This window comes from Acomys minous, assembly GCF_964271855.1.
Source record: "Acomys minous genome assembly, chromosome: 12".
Lineage (NCBI taxonomy): Eukaryota > Metazoa > Chordata > Mammalia > Rodentia > Muridae > Acomys > Acomys minous.
In genome coordinates, this window is record NC_140493.1 from 24,412,253 (window position 1) to 24,427,983 (window position 15,731).

Below are 15,731 nucleotides of genomic sequence, written 5' to 3' on the forward strand. Positions count from 1 at the left end.
CACCCGTCAAGAGCACCAGCGTTCCATCCCCAGAGCATCCACCAGGCAGCTCACAGGCACCTGTAACTCCAGCTCCAGGGCATCAGGCACTCTTCTGGCCTCTGCAAGCAACACACTCACATGCACAAATCCAAAGACACATAAACATACATGTACACATACATATATACATACATACATACATACAGTTAAAATAAAATATTAAATAGCTACATGTGCTGAGCACCTCACATGCACCTATAAACCCCCCCTATCACTGGGGGAAGTGTTGAGACAAGAGGATCACTGAGGCTTGCAGGCTGCCAGCCCAGCTCCAGGCTTCATGAGAGACCCTGTCTCAGGGGAATGAAGACAGAGAGCAATATAGCAGGACACCCAAAGCCCTCCTCTGGCCTCGGTGCATGCATATGAGGCTATGTACACGCACACGCACGCACACACACTTACACGCACACGCACCACACACATACTCGTGCCCAGTAAGTAAATAATATAATTAAATCTAATAGAGCCATTGTCCACAACACAACAGAGAAAACCACCATGGAGCTTCCATGCAACGTCACCGAGGCAGAGGCAGAGCCAGACTGCACAGGGGCAGACGGCACACTCACATCCTGTCCCTGCAGCTCGTGGCTTCATTTAAAGTGTCCCCTTGTGCTCTGTAATGCTCCACCTTCATTTCAGCCTCTGCTTCTTCCACTGCTCTGTGACTAGAACAGCTCACAGGGAAAGCCATGTACATCCTAAGGCAGAAAACACACGCCATCCAGAAGGAGAGGCAGCGCGACAAAGGGCGCATGCTTACTAGCAAGCAAGGCATGAGGGGAAGCATCCCAGCTTATGTCAAGTTCACTGTCAAAGTCACATTTCAGAGATTTGGTTGAGTTTTCTGGGAAAGAGAGAAACACAGAAAATAATCTTTTTTTTTTTTTAACACCGAACCATTTATTTAAAAGTTTAACTTGTGATCAGGAAACTATTTGCAGTAACAAAGCCCAAAGAGGACCCCAGATAGGCACCTGGATGGATGCCTCAAAGTCCTTGCATTGCAGGGAACCCAGGCCTTGATAAGCAGCAGTTTCTGCAGGAAAAAGTGGGAAGTGGAGAAGAAATGCCTGTCTAGGATGCAACACAGAGAAAGAGAGACAGACAGAGAGGTTGAGAGAGACAGAGACAGAGAGAGGAAGGAAGACAGAGAGACAGACAGACAAAGGGAGGCGGGAGGGAAGGAAAGAGAGAGAGAGCACTGTGTGGTATCAGCACAGCAGAGACTTTCTGAGCCTTGCTTTCCTATGGTTCAACAATCCTCATATAGCATGAGAAGGCGGAATGCTTTGTGAAGATGAGCAAGCAAAAAAAAAAAAGTGAAGGAAAGTTCCCTTGGCACTGGGACCATGGCTCAGTCAATGCATAGGGACCTCCTGGACTTGATCTCCAACACTACATGAACTGAACATGGTGGTCCATGTCTGCGTTACCCACACCCAGAAGTTCACCCTTTATCTTCAGATATATAGAGGGTGGGAGGCCAGCCTGAGCTATATGAGACCCTGTGAAAGAAAGAGATGGGGGTGGGGGTGGGGATGGGGGGAGGAAGGGAGGAGGGAGGGAGAGGAAGGAGGATACTATAGCACAGGTACAGAGTTAAGCACTTTAAGTATTTGCCCTAATAGCAATATTCTACAACAGCTCTCAATATTGCCCCCTTTTTAAAAATGGGGTTCAGAAAGGTTAGGCTGTATGTCCAGGTCACACACAAAAAAGAAAGTGGTGGCCCTGTAATAATGAGCCAGGCCGGCCACCGCCTCTGGAGCTTACATCTTTGCAGGACACCAGGCTTCAAGGGCCACAGGCGACCACACACGTCCCCAGCCGTGGTCTCATTGGCCATTTGCTTGCCTCCATCTCTCAAGTCGTGGCCACTCATCTCTGCTTGACCTCAGCTTTCAGCCTTTCCCTGCCTGGAGCAAATGCATTAGTGGGAGTGACAGTCAAAGACGGATGTGAACGATGGCGGGGTCTCTGCCCACTGGCCCCTGCTCGGCACACGGCGAAGGCGCTAATCTTAGGAATTCAATAAAAACAAAATGAATTAGTCGAGCTGTACTGCGCTGGGTCTAATCAAACGGTGTTGAATTGCGGGCCTGACGGATGGATGGACTCAGGAACGGGTGGAGAGAGAGACCACGATGGATGGCCAGAGCAGAGGATGGTCACACAGATGTCTGGGAACAGATTTGGTGGCCATACCTGGGACAGAATCTGGTGACTGCGGGTACAGAGGCAAGGCTGGCTGAGGCATTGCTGGGAGAAGCAGGAGCGACTACTCAAATTCCCTCTGGAGAAAGGCCCGGAGGCTGCATCCAAGTTGTGTAGGAAGTGGGAAGCTGAGGGAGGAGAGGAGTTAACAGCAGGATGGCTCCCCAGCCAGCTGTGCTCAGGGAGACACTGACAGATCACAGCGCGTCTCCTCACTAATAGCACTGCGGCAGCCTCCTCCCGCCACTCCCGCCAGCTCCAACCCCAGTGGATCAATACCAGGAGCCAGTGGCCACAGAAAGGAGGGACCTGGGGACCAACTCACTGCCTGAGACTGGTGTTCCTTCGGACCAGAGCTGCTGTCCCATTTGCATTGTGGTAACATCACAGCAAGGATTTCTTCTCTGAAACTTTGCTGGAAAAAGAAGCCAAACTCCCAGTCAATGCGGAAACCTCACAAGGCTGTCTACATGGCACCTGCCTCCTTGGCCTCAGGTCCACATCTCTCCAGCCCTAGGAGAAACTTGTGTATACACACACACACACACACACACACACACACACACACACACACACACACACACACACCAGCAGCCAGAGCTGCTGGTTTAAACCATCATTTTGACATAATTTCATCTCTTTGGTTTGTCCTTGGCCTTCTGTTTCCCAGTCTCCTCATGGTCCTCTGCTCCCAACCAGCCAGTAGCCCAGGCCTCTCTTCTTCATCATGAGGCAGATAACTGAGCTGAAAAAGGGAGGCTGCCCCCTCAGAGCTGGCATCTGCTATATGCCCAGGAACACCTAGGGCTCAGAGTGGTTGACTAATATGCTCAGAGTTACCCAGTGTCAGAGGTGGCATGAAGCCAACGGTGCTTCTGCCTCCAGCACCGGCCCCCACCTCCCCCACCCCTGAGTGCTGGGATTCCAGGAGTGTGCCCTCACACTGGGTTTTCTGTGTTGCTGGGGATGGCTTTTTTCCACATTAGACAAGTGCACTAGCAGCTGGGCCCCAGCCTCAGCTCTCCCAGATCAGCTTCTAAGCCTCAGATATTTCCAGAAAGGACTTAACAGGTCTTCTATGGCCCAAGGGAAGCAAAGGGCTGGCTCAAAGCCACTGGAGTCCAGGGGGCTCGTTGATCAGGGCTCTTCCTCTGCAGCTGGTGTCCTCCTCCTCTGTCATGGTTAAAACCTGGGACTGACTGGAAACCAAAGAACCATTGGGCAGGGCCAGTGCCATACCTCCTGCATGTCAGGAAGAATAGTTAGACATAGAAAAAGCATTTTTTTTTTTCATCAAAAAGGAGAGGTGAGAGTTGAATGAAATAAAGCATCTACTACCCTGTGTTTCTGGCACCATATATAACATGTGGTTGTGTGTGTGTGTGTGTGTGTGTGTGTGTGTGTGTGTGTGTACGTGAGCCATCCTGCCTGGGCAGCCCTGGAAGCCTGTGAGAAGCAATCCCTGACTGCAGCCCTTTTCAGCTCATAATTCTATCTCTCAAGTTCCCTTGTCCCGCCCCCCTCTTCCCACCCCCCAATGCCCCTCCCCAACACCCCCACCCCTGCATGGTACAGGAGAGGGCCATAGGCTCCTGCATGGCCCTGACCTACACTGAAGCCTGGGGAAAGAAATGATCTGCTCAGACTTCCCATCATGCTCTGGGGCAGTCCTCCTGGCTCCTAAGTACAGAGCTCCAGGTTGTAGCCCGATGGGCTAGAACTGCTCCAGGTGTCCATGTGAGACCCACAGCATGCTCAGCTGTCCTGGGAACGCCACGGAAGCCTCGTCTCTGTCTCATCCGCAGTCAGTGTCTCCAGGCCGCACCAGTCCCCACTCCCTCGGCTCCACCCAAGCAGCCACCTACTATCACAATACATGCATATGAATCCCCAAACCTCTACCCCACATCACTCCTAAGCCCCATCTTGCAACAACCAGAATTTTGAATTAAAAAAACAAAAACACCACCCCCAAAAAAAAGCCAAGGCGGAAACCCTCCAAGCTCTTTCCCGAGGCCTCTCCCAGGAGTCATCACTCACTGGCCTCCTGCTACCTTCCTGCTGTTCTCCCGACAAAACTGCTAGAGGAAAGCTCAAGACAAGGTCCTGGTACGAGGGGGGAGGACACTTAAAAGAGCTTGTGGACAGTTTGTCCCAAACTGTGCTGCCAGCTAAGTCGCCCTTCATCCAGGAAGCCACGATGCACTGGGCTGGTTTTAGGCCACTCTATCCCCACTGCTCCCATGGCGCAGGCCCTGAGAGGATGCTGGTTCATTCACTCCCTCGCTCTTTCATTCATTGCCCACGCCACCATTGGCAGCCTTCAGGGCCCATATTCTGGTGAGTCACCAACGCCCTGTAAATGCCACGTGGGGAACGGAATGACCTCCTCTTTGCCACCAGCTGCAGCGCAGAGGCCGCTTGTCCCAGCCAGCACACCCAAAGAGCCTTCCAGGCTGGCAGAGGCTGCACTGAGATGCCACACTGCAGCTCAGGGACGCTGAGCGCCCAGCAAGGAGCCCACATCTTCCCACCCCTGCCACAGAGGTCCCCCACAGCCTTTGACCATGAACTGAGCTAGGGGTGGGGACAGTCCGTGTCCTCGCGTCCTGAAGCACTCTGCCAGCCTATTTCATCGGCTAAGCACTGTGTGCCCTCCACTCTGAGCTAGGCTGTCACCTCTCTATGCCTCGGTTTCCTCCTCAAAGAGCAGTCACTGAAAAGAGCCTCGTGTAATCAGACTTGGACTGCACGGCAGATGGAAGGAGCTGAGCAGGCGAGCTGATAGAGCAGGAAGCCCTGTACCAATGCTAATGCTGTTGCTCATATTAAGGTTATTTATATGTGTTAACACAGCAGTCATAAACAGCCAGTGACTCACTTTTAAAGGGTATCTGATGTACTGAACTGCAGTCCCGGAACTGGCTGTTTTCCTGAATTGAGCAGCAGCGCCATCCTGTGGCCACAATGCAGAATACAAGACCTTCTGACGTGCAGCGCTGAGGTACCCAGCGGAGAGGGGGGCGAGGTTCCCTTAACAAATAACAAAGAAAAGTCATTCTGACACCACAGAATGAGGAGAGATCTCTTCCCCCTGCAGGTAGTTTTTGTCAGGACATAAGCACATGTCATAGGAGTTTGAAGCAATATTGAGAACATTTCTCTACCTAGTTCAGAGGCAAAACAGCACCCAAAGGGCAACCCAACCACACTCTAGGTAGGGTCTAGCCAGAATCTGCAGAAAGCGCTGTTCATTCTCCACCTAAGAGGAGTTGAATTTCCTCTGACACTACACACTGTGTGACCTTGAGTGCCACGACACTTGACACTTAGTCCTTGGTTTTCGTTGCTTTGGTTTTTTTGTTTGTTGGTTGGTTGGTTGGTTTTTGTTGTTGGTTTTTTTTTTTTTTTTTTTGGTTGGTTGGTTTTTTCTTTTTGAGACAAGGTCTCTCGTATAGCACAGGCTAGCCTTTAACTCAGTCTGTGACTATCATGAGCTTCTGATCCTCCTGCCTACACACACACACACACACACACACACACACACACACACACACACATATCCAAGTGCTGGAATTACAGCCGGGCATCATCTTGTCCAGCCTCCAGCTCTCACATAAAAGGTCCACTGAAGAGGGCCGCGACAGAAGTCTGACACACAGAAATGGATCGTGCCTGTCATCCTGACACCAAGGAAGCTGAGGCAGGAGGCTCGGTCCAAGTTCAGAGTTAGTGTGGGCTACACAGTGAGCTCCCATCTAAATCCACAGGCCAGAGAGTGTAGCGTGGCTTCGCTCCCCCTGTGCGTAACGCCTTCCTTCTTCCTGTCCCCCAGCACAGCCTTTGACCTTGGCACCCTGTAGAAAAGGGAGCCCTTGGCCTCTGCACCCTTCTCACAGCCAAGCTCAGAGCATCAAACCTGCTTTCCAAGGTCTTCAGTATTTGGCCCTTGTCCTATGAGACCATCAGAATCCCAAATCCTATTGGCACAGGAAGACGCCGTTCGTGGAGAGGAAACGGCTAGCTGGAGCTCACACTGCAAGAGAATAGCAGGCACAAGGCTCAAGTCCAGGCTCCCAGGCCTTCTAGTCTCTAAGGAACCCAGAGCCAGGGGAGATGCTCAGAAGGCTGTGCAACCACAAGCCAGCATCGGCCTCAAGTCTCATCGCAGACATCCTTGACATCTCTGACTTTGTGTCCTTGGTCCCTCTCCTTCAGCCATAAAGAGGTAGCTTTTCAGCCACCTCTGCAGGTTCTGCGGGAGGAGCAGCTGTGGCTTTTATCCCTTGAGGGGCTTTCCTTGGCCGCTCTGGCTGAGTTACTGTCCCTCTTGCAGCACCCACAGCACAGCACTGCAATTTATCTGCTAATCCCCCAGAGGGCCCCCGGAGAGAGCCTGCAAGAATAGGAGGAAGGCTGGGCCTGAAGTGATAGGAGTGGTGGGGACTGCAACAAATTTATAAGGCCTAGGCTGAGGGGACAGGTCCTCTTCAGCTGTCAGGAAGGGCAGAACAGTCTGGCCAGATGTTAAGGGAATCCCTACCAGGCGCTAGTGTCACACACCTTTAGTCCCAGTCTCAGAAGACAGAGGCAGGCAGATCTCTATGAGACCAGGCCAACCTGGTCTACAGAGTGAGTTCCAGGAATGTGGAAAAATCCTATTTCCAAAACAAAAAAGCAGGGGAGAGAGGAAGGAGAGAGAGAGAGAGAATATCCCTAAATCTGGATTTACGTGTGAAATACAGGATTTTAAATGTGAACTCAAAGTATATTTCATAGCTAGGAACATGACTCAGCAGTAGAGCATTTGCTTCTAATGCACTAGGGCCTGGGTTCGAACCCCTGTACCACAAAATAAACAAACAAAAAAGTTATAAAATATATTTCATGCCTCACATCTTAAGTATCACACCCCCAGCATGAGCCACATGCTCTGGGCTGCTCCGGGACTTGAACTAATCCACCAGCTACAGATGACCAGTGATCACTTTTAGGATGTGCTGAGATTATGCCCCCGGGCAAAGCTCTGCCCACAGTCTGGTCAACCCCTTTGACCTGGATTCACAGTTTGCTTGCCAGGTACCGTCTTAAGCACAACCGCCATCCTCAAGGTCACGTGGCTACTGGAAACCTGTGTCCACAGTCAGTCTGACTCCCCCCCAAACACACACACACATCTACCTGCATTGCCTGAGAATACCCCTAAGTTGGGCTTTGTCGTCACTTGGCCTCCATGACAAAGCTGTGCACACACCTGTCAGGACACTGGGGACCAGGATACACATCACAACAGAGGTGAGACCAGCACTATGCTGCTTGGAGCAGGACTGTGGCCCAGAAAGGGGCCCCTCCTAACTCAACACAGCACAGCCATATGAAGCCACCAGCAGTTTGCCTCTGGCCTCAGGACCCTGAGGCCTGATTCCAACAGAGACAACTGTAAAGCGGAGGAAGGAGCCTCTGGGAGGCCTGGTTGCTGCTCATTCCACTGAAATGGTCAGACTCTGTAAGCTGGCTAAACGGTTCCAAAGGAAACGGGGATCTATTTTGTCCCCTGTCGTCAGGGCTGCGAATCCTGATATATCTTGGGCATAGCGGAGAAGTGGATGGCTCAGCACTTGGAGAGATGCCCAAAAGGCAGGAAGTGGGGAGGCTGCCTCTACAGGTGGCCTCTCTATTCTGAGCACGGTCCTGTGATGGGTGAGTGTACATCCAGCTGAAATAAAAAATAACTCTCAATAGCCAGCACCAGTACGAACGGCCGGGCGACAGTTTCCCTTTCTTCTGAGGACAAGGAGTACGTCCCAAGGCTTGTGTCCCTTCGGGTTAGTAACTTTGACAGTTTTGCTGGGTCAGTCAGCTGTCCCCACCCCACCCCCCAACCCCCGTCCCGAGGCAGAGATAAGCTGGTGAACTGACAGCCTCCCACAGAAAGACTAAATGCTGCCGTCCTCTGGGTGTCTGCCTAGGCACTGTGTCCTCAACCCTGACTCTTCTGTAAGGATGGATGGAGTAAGACAGTTCTGAACTGTGCCTGAAAGGGACAGAAAAAGTGTGCTGGCAGAGAGGGAGAGACAGAGTGTCTCAACTGAAGTCCTTGTGGCCCAATTTGCTTTAAAGGTTTATATTCAAGGGTGTGTGTGTGTGTGTGTGTGTGTGTGTGTGTGTGTGCTTACACACATCACAGTATACATATGGAGGTTAAAGGACAGCTTGGGTTTTTTTGTTTGCTTGGTTTTTTGTTTTTTTAGATTTATTTATTTAGCACACAGTGTTCTGCCTGCACGTAACACCTGCAGGCCAGAAGAAGACACCTTATCTCATTGGAGATGGTTACAAGCCACCATGTGGGTGCTGGGAATTGAACTCAGGACCTTTGGAAGAGCGGGCAGTGCTCTTAACCACTGTGCCATCTCTCTAGCCCCCGAGGACAGCTTGTTAAGAATCAGTTCTTGCTATCCACCATGCAGATTCTGGGGATTGAACTCAGGTCATCAGACTTGGCAGCAAGCACCTTAACCTACTGAGCCATATAACCAGCCCTAGGGTTCTCTTCTTTGGATGGCAAAACATTTTCCAGTGGGCTGACCACACTGCAGGCAAATGCTTAGTAAGTCCCATACAAAACTCCATAAACCTTGTCGGGTCTCTTCTTCAGCAAAATATATAAGTGTCCACACTATGTGGGATTTGACACAGACTCTAACCACCACCCACTTCACCTCAAGGCCTTGATCAAATGCTCTCCCAGCCTTGTGGAAACCTCCTAGCTTCAGAGTCTGGGAACTTCGATGCTGCAAATGACTCCTGCCGGGCTGGAGTCTGTCTCTATTGTTCCTTAACTAGCTGCCCTTAAGCACAGCCGTCCTCTCAGAGCCTCGGTTTTCTCATTGAAAAAATGACCCCGTGGTTTTTTTTGTGGGTTTTTTTTTTTTTTTTTTTTTTTTTTTTGAGACAGAGTTTCTCTGTGTAGCCTTGGCTGTCCTGGACTCACTTTGTAGACCAGGCTGGCCTCGAACTCACAGCGATCCGCCTGCCTCTGCCTCCCGAGTGCTGGGATTAAAAGCGTGCGCCACCACGCCTGGCGACCCCGTGTTTTTAAGAAGGGCAGAGGAGATGCAGGTTGGCTCACTGGAAGTGGGGTTGCCCACATCCCAGGACATGTCGGTGAGTCCACTGCAGAACCCGGAGTCTGTCTGCATATGAGGCTGAGCCTTTCACTCAAGCATGTAAGGCCGTACAGAAACAGGAGATCCGTCAGTAATGAAGAAGAAATCTAGCCACGGCCCGGCTGAGATGCTTTGTTACCCTGACTAGTTTCAGGACCACAACACATAAAGTGCTAGGAGGTTCCTCAGACTCACAGGGCTGATTGGGAGGAGAGATCAAATTAAAGACTAGCTTTAGCCCAGGCAGTGTTTCTCCACAGAGCAGCATGTGCCTCCACCCCCTGCAGAGGCACAGCCATCCCCAGGAACCAGTGGTGCGGGAGCCATTGAAACCCACATTCTGGGCAATGGCAGCTGACTCCAGGACTGTCCTCTCCTATATTTCTGACACCAGGGGACAGACGGACACACACACACACACACACACACACACACCTCCATTCACGTTGTTACTTTTCCAGTTGCTGCAATAAAAACACCTGACAAGAGAAACTCAAAGGAGGTTCACAGTTCCTGGGTAGGGTCCACCGGGTAGGAGAGGCATCGTGGCAGGAGTGTGAGGCAGCTTGCACATTGCATTAACAACGAGAAAGCAGACAGACAGAGAGAGAGAGAGAGAGAGAGAGAGAGAGAGAGAGAGAGAGAGAGAGAGAGAGAAGGTGGTGATATTCAGCCTCCTTTCTCCTTTTCACTGACGCCAGGCCTACAGCCTAAGAGGGGTGCCATGCATCTTTAGAGAGCCTCTTTCTGTCTCAGTTACCCTAATCTAACAACTCCTGAATCATGCCCAGAACACCCTGAGAGGTTAGATCATGTCAGTACTGACAGTCAGTACTAACCACGATCCGTGCTGTCTCTAAAGAGGATACAAGCTATGTACATATGTTAGTGGCCAGGGCTCCCCAGATGAGCCCTGGTCCCAGTCCAGGCTTCTCTCTGAGAGGAACTCCTGGTATTTGCTGTCCCAAACCACACAGCCACACATTTGCAAGCAACCAAACTGGTGATTCTTAAAGAAAGCCCTAAGCAACAGCCCATCTCCACTCCTCACCCTCACCCCCACCCCCACTCTACCCTCCAGAGCCTTGTACCTTACCCAGCAAGACACCTTAGTCTCTTTCCTGTGATAAAATACTCTGGCAAAAGTGACTTCAGGGAGAAAGGGCTTACTTTAGCTCACAGTCTCAGGTTACAATGCATGCCAACAGGGAAGTCAAGGCCTCGGGAGCTAGAAACAGCTGGGCACAGCATATCTACAGTCAGACAAGACCAGTGAGCATGCCCATGTTAATATCCAGTGCTCTTTCTCCATTTTATACAGTCTGAGATGCTCAGCCCTGGGGACGGCCCCACTCACAATTAAGATGGGCCTTTCCACAGCTATTGCTATAGTAGCACAATCCGCCACAGGCATGTCAGAAGCCCATCTCCCAGGTGGCTAGACTCTGTTGACAGTCAACACTGACCTTTACAGCACCGGCCTTCGTTCCGTTCCTCTGACTCCGGAAAAGCTTTTGATTCACTTGTGACCTCGAGAAACTGAGAAACTGCAGAGGCTACATGACGGAGCGTGGGTGACGTAGCTTCTGGCCTAACCACCACAGGATGCTGTGTTGAGGAAACCCAAACCCACGTGGACTCAAAATGCAGGCAGACTTGAGACTAAATGGAGAGAGAGAACCATCCATTATCTCCCGGCTACTCCAACTCCACCACATCTAACCCAGCAGCACCAGAGCCCCCAGACCAGAGCCTGCCGGCCAGCCTTCCCCAGGCCACAGAAGCTGCAAGACCAGGAGGAGCTCGCTGCGGCCTGAGTGGCTAGATTTTGGAATGGTCTGTTGTTGCACAGTGTACATTTCTCCATTCTGTTAGCAAAATCCCAACAGAGAAGGAGGATTTGGGGGTCACAGGTTCGGGGGATTTGAGTCTGTCACAGGAGGTGTGGCAGAACAACCAGCCCCACCTGTGGAGGCTGGAATGTGGGCCAGGGACTATTCCCGTGATGGCAGACCGGGAGGCAGAGCAAGCCAGCCAGAGATAGGGGAGGACATGATCTTCAAAGGTCCACCCTCCATGACCAACACCCCACCCCACCCTCATCAGATGCCACCTCCTAAAGGTCCCACAGCCTCCCAGAATAGTGCCACCAGATGGAAGACAAGCTCCAAGACATAGGCCTGTGGAGAACAGATCGCGGTGACACGCTCACACACTACGGACAGCAGACCACATGTTGTGAGAATTCCTTCCATGAGGAGACGTAAATGACTATCTACGCCCTCCTTATAAGGCCTCAATAACAAACAAAGTATAATTCCACCACTGTCCACCTTGAGGAGCCATTGAGTTTATTGGGCCTTCCTTACAGAAGCATGGGTCTCACCCCAACATGGATGAATGTCATGACCTGGAGCCTGTGTGACAAATGATGTTATATAACCCAAAGTGATGATCCCCTTCTAGGGAGAGCCTCTTGGAATGGGTTTGATGCTTTTGCTAGGAGTAATTGATTATAGCTTTGTTTTGTTTTTAGAATATTTTGGTTTTGTTTTTACTTTTTTATTGGAACTTTTTAAATGTAATTGTGTTATTAGGAGATGTCTTAATTTGGGACTACAGTTAAGGGTTATTTAGATGATTTTATCATCAACCTTTGTTTTATTTGTTAATAAAAATATGGCTAAAAATTAATCATCAGTTAATAGTTTATATTATGGCTTACAAATAAAGTGTTTAAGAAAGTTCTAGATAGTGATGAAAAAAATTAAGAAAAAACTGTCTTGACTTACAGATGTTTGACGTAATGAGAGAACATTGACCATTGATAAAGAGGACACATGTGTATTGATAACAATCAAATGACTTAGGAATGATGATTCAGCTGGGTGGTGGTGGCGCACGCCTTTAATCCCAGCACTCGGGAGGCAGAGGCAGGTGGATCACTGTGAGTTTGAGGCCAGCCTGGTCTACAAAGTGAGTCCAGGACAGCCAAGGCTATACCGAGAAACCCTGTCTCAAAAAAGAAAAAAAAAATGATTCAATATTGATGACAGCATTATTATTTTATATCTTGTATTTTAAATTATATTTTTAAAAATGTATGTAACCGCAAAAAACCACCCCCCATTTCAAAAAATGTATATAAAAACCTAACTTACTTGCCTACAAAATACACTCAAATCAAACTACCTCTGAGTTTGTCTATCACTTCGCCGATCTTGGCCCACTGACATTTCATGAACTCCCGTTTCCAAGGACCTATTCCTGACTGAGACGGTCCAAGACGCATGACAGCTTCCACAGAGCTGCATAGATGGAGCCCACAGAGCTGCACAGATGGAGCCCACAGAGCTGCATAGATGGAGCCCACCCCCGCTCCGTCTATCAACCTTCCGCAGTCTATACAATCTAGGGCCACCTGAGTCCACGAGGCCACATGCACTTAGGGGCAGATCCACCGTCTGTCCAGGTACAGGAGAAAGCAGCTAGAAGCTCAGGTGAAGGTGACCCTCCCCATCTCCTCCTCCACAGTTAACAGGCTGGATATCGGGGTCTCTTACAAGTAGCCACAGCTGCTCTGATGCTCAGCAAACAGCACTCTAAACACCACACTCCACCACTGACATCTTTTTTTTTTAATGCAGTTATTCATAGTGACCTTTTTCTCTCCTCAACATGTTCGAATTTAGGTGGCAAATTATAAGGTCACCCTTCATTGGGCCAGGCCATTCCCCTCACAGACAAGAATGACAGAATCCACGACATACCTTGAACACAGAGAGTTCAAGAAACCAGTGCTCAACCAGGCACAGTGGTGTCCGCTTGTAATCCCAGCACTCGGGGAAGCAGAGGCAGGCAGATTTCTGTGAGTTCAAGGCCAGCCTGGGCTACAAGGCAAGTCCAGGACAGGCAAGGTTACACAGAGAGATCCTATCTTTAAAAAAAAAAAAATCAAAAAGAAAAAAGAAATTGATGCTCTAAGGTCTGCCTATGTGGTGAGTCCCATGGAGAGCCTGGGATTCCTCATAACACGGTGCCTTTGAATGGTTAAATCACTCCTTTAGCTCCTGGAAACCTCAGAGCTGGAAAATGCATCACCCACTCACCCCCCTGTGGCCTCGGAAGTCGGCCAGCACTCTTCTATTCCACAACTGAGCTCCGACTTCTTGAATTCTGTAGCTGAGGTGGGGGGGGGGGGACAGGGAGAAGGAAAAGGGAGGAGGGTGATGATAAAGGGCATTGGGAATGATTATGATCAATGCACACTATTGTCTGTGTGGAACTGTCGTAATAGCAACCACAGTTAGACAGGTAACGTATGCTAACTACAATTTTTTTTTTTTGGTCTTTTTGAGACAGGGTTTCTCTGTGTAGCCTTGGCTGTCCTAGACTCACTTTGTAGACCAGGCTGGCCTTGAACTCACAGAGATCTGCCTGCCTCTGCCTCCCAGGTGCTGGGATCAAAGATGTGCACCACCACACCCGGCCACTAATTACAATTTTAAATAAAGGTTTCAAAGAAAGAGCCGGGCATGGTAGCTCACACCGCTCATCTCTGCACTCTGGAGTCTGAGGCTAGGAGATTACCAATTCAGGGCCAGCCTGGACTACAGGAGTTGGCTCAGCCCCTAAAAGTGTCCAGAATGTCTTCTTCCACTCACCACACATGTGTGACCCCAGTAGGATGCTCCCTCAAGAACCCAGAGTCCCTTTCCCATCGAATTGCAGTCCCTGAGGCCAGCCCATAGGAAACCGGTGGAATTGCTGCTGACAGTCACAGTAAAGAGTCTGTGTATGAGAAGGAGAGAGGGAGGGAGGGAGGGAGGGAGGGAGGGAGGGAGGGAGGGAGGGAGATGGAGACAGAGGGGGGGGTGGAATATGCCACTCAGGGAAGGCCTCCTCCACCAAACCACCTGGGAGATTTAGAGTCCATAAAAGTGCTGTCTAATCCTGCCTCCCTCTGCTGCCTGCTCTGGGAGCTAGCTATCTGCCCAAACGCCCAGACCCTCCTTCCCCCTAGCCTTAATAGGAAACTTGCCCATCTCAGAAAACTGTCATTAAAAACAGGCATGGAAAGCACCTAGCACTATGACTGGCGTACAGTCAGCACTCAGTACATGTTACATCTCTCCCTAAGGTACTGTAGGTTCCACTAGAACATGAAGCAGCGCTCGCTCTCTCTCTCTCTCTCCCCACCCCCTGCTCCCTGCCCCCCTGGTTTTTCAAGACAGGATTTCTCTGTGTATCCCTGGCTGTCCTAGACTCACTTTGTAGACCAGGCTGGCCTGGAACTCACAGCGATCTGCCTGCCTCTGCCTCCCTGAGTGCTGAGATCACAGGCGTGCACCACCACGCCCGGCTCACGCAGCTCTCTTATCTGGGCAGATGTTTTATCAGAGCAGGACAGTATGGTACAGAATGGGGGGCCTCTTGCTTCCAGATGTGGCTTGTGGGGATCCAGGGGGGGCCTGGCAGGCTCTTATGATCACTTCCATCTACACGAGAGTTCTCTGAAAGAAGAATCAGCTCTGTCCATCATTAAACACAAACGATCCTGTTGCAAGGGAGGAGCTCTTGGCGATTCGGGGAGAATGCCTCCTTCCATTCCTTTGCTTAGTCAACAAATCCGTACTACGCACACATTCTATGCCTAAGGCCCCATGGGCTGCCAGAAACATGTGAATCAAATAAGCACTCAGGTAATGTCAGAAAGACCAGGCACGTGGAGACAACAGCATCAAGAGACGGCAACTGCCTTGCTTGCCTGTTTTCAGCTCTTGGTAAAATGTCAGGCTTTTTAGTTTTTTTTTTTTTTTATGTGCATAGGTGTTTTGCACTTTGACAATATCTACCACTTCCAGTTTACATTTAAAAACAAAGCAAAAAAGGCAAAACAAACAAACAAACAACAACAAAACAGGACCAGTAATATGAAAGCCATAGAGCTAGACGTGGCCGAACCTGGACACATGTATCCAAGAACAGATTTATTTTCTAACAAAGGAGATCTGCTGGGAAACTAGAAAGGAAACCTAGGCAACCAGGCAGAAAGGACCTGGTTTAAACAAAAGTCCATCTGGAGTTGTAAGAACCAGACAAACTCCATTTTGAAAAAGAAACCCCATTTGGTGTTAAACCTGGCCAAGGGCTGAACACAGACTGCAGAAAAACCACAAACTACTCTAAACAGAAAAAAATATTCCCTAGCAACACAATCAGCTCACCTTGGGAAAGTCCAAATATATCTCTCTGCTGGTCAAGCTGACCAGCAGGTGGTCTGGCACATAGCAACAACAA

At 50.1% G+C, this 15,731-nt stretch overlaps 1 long non-coding RNA gene across 1 annotated transcript; it reads right to left on the reverse strand.

The window, feature by feature from the left end:
* Window positions 1–1,859: 1,859 nt before the first annotated feature.
* Window positions 1,860–2,924, reverse strand: LOC311579090. Its single transcript, XR_014773052.1, has 3 exons — window positions 2,588–2,924; window positions 2,254–2,390; window positions 1,860–1,964 (listed from the first exon to the last, which is right to left on the reverse strand). It is a non-coding gene; the product is annotated as an uncharacterized lncRNA (long non-coding RNA).
* Between the last annotated feature and the right edge of the window lie 12,807 nt (window positions 2,925–15,731).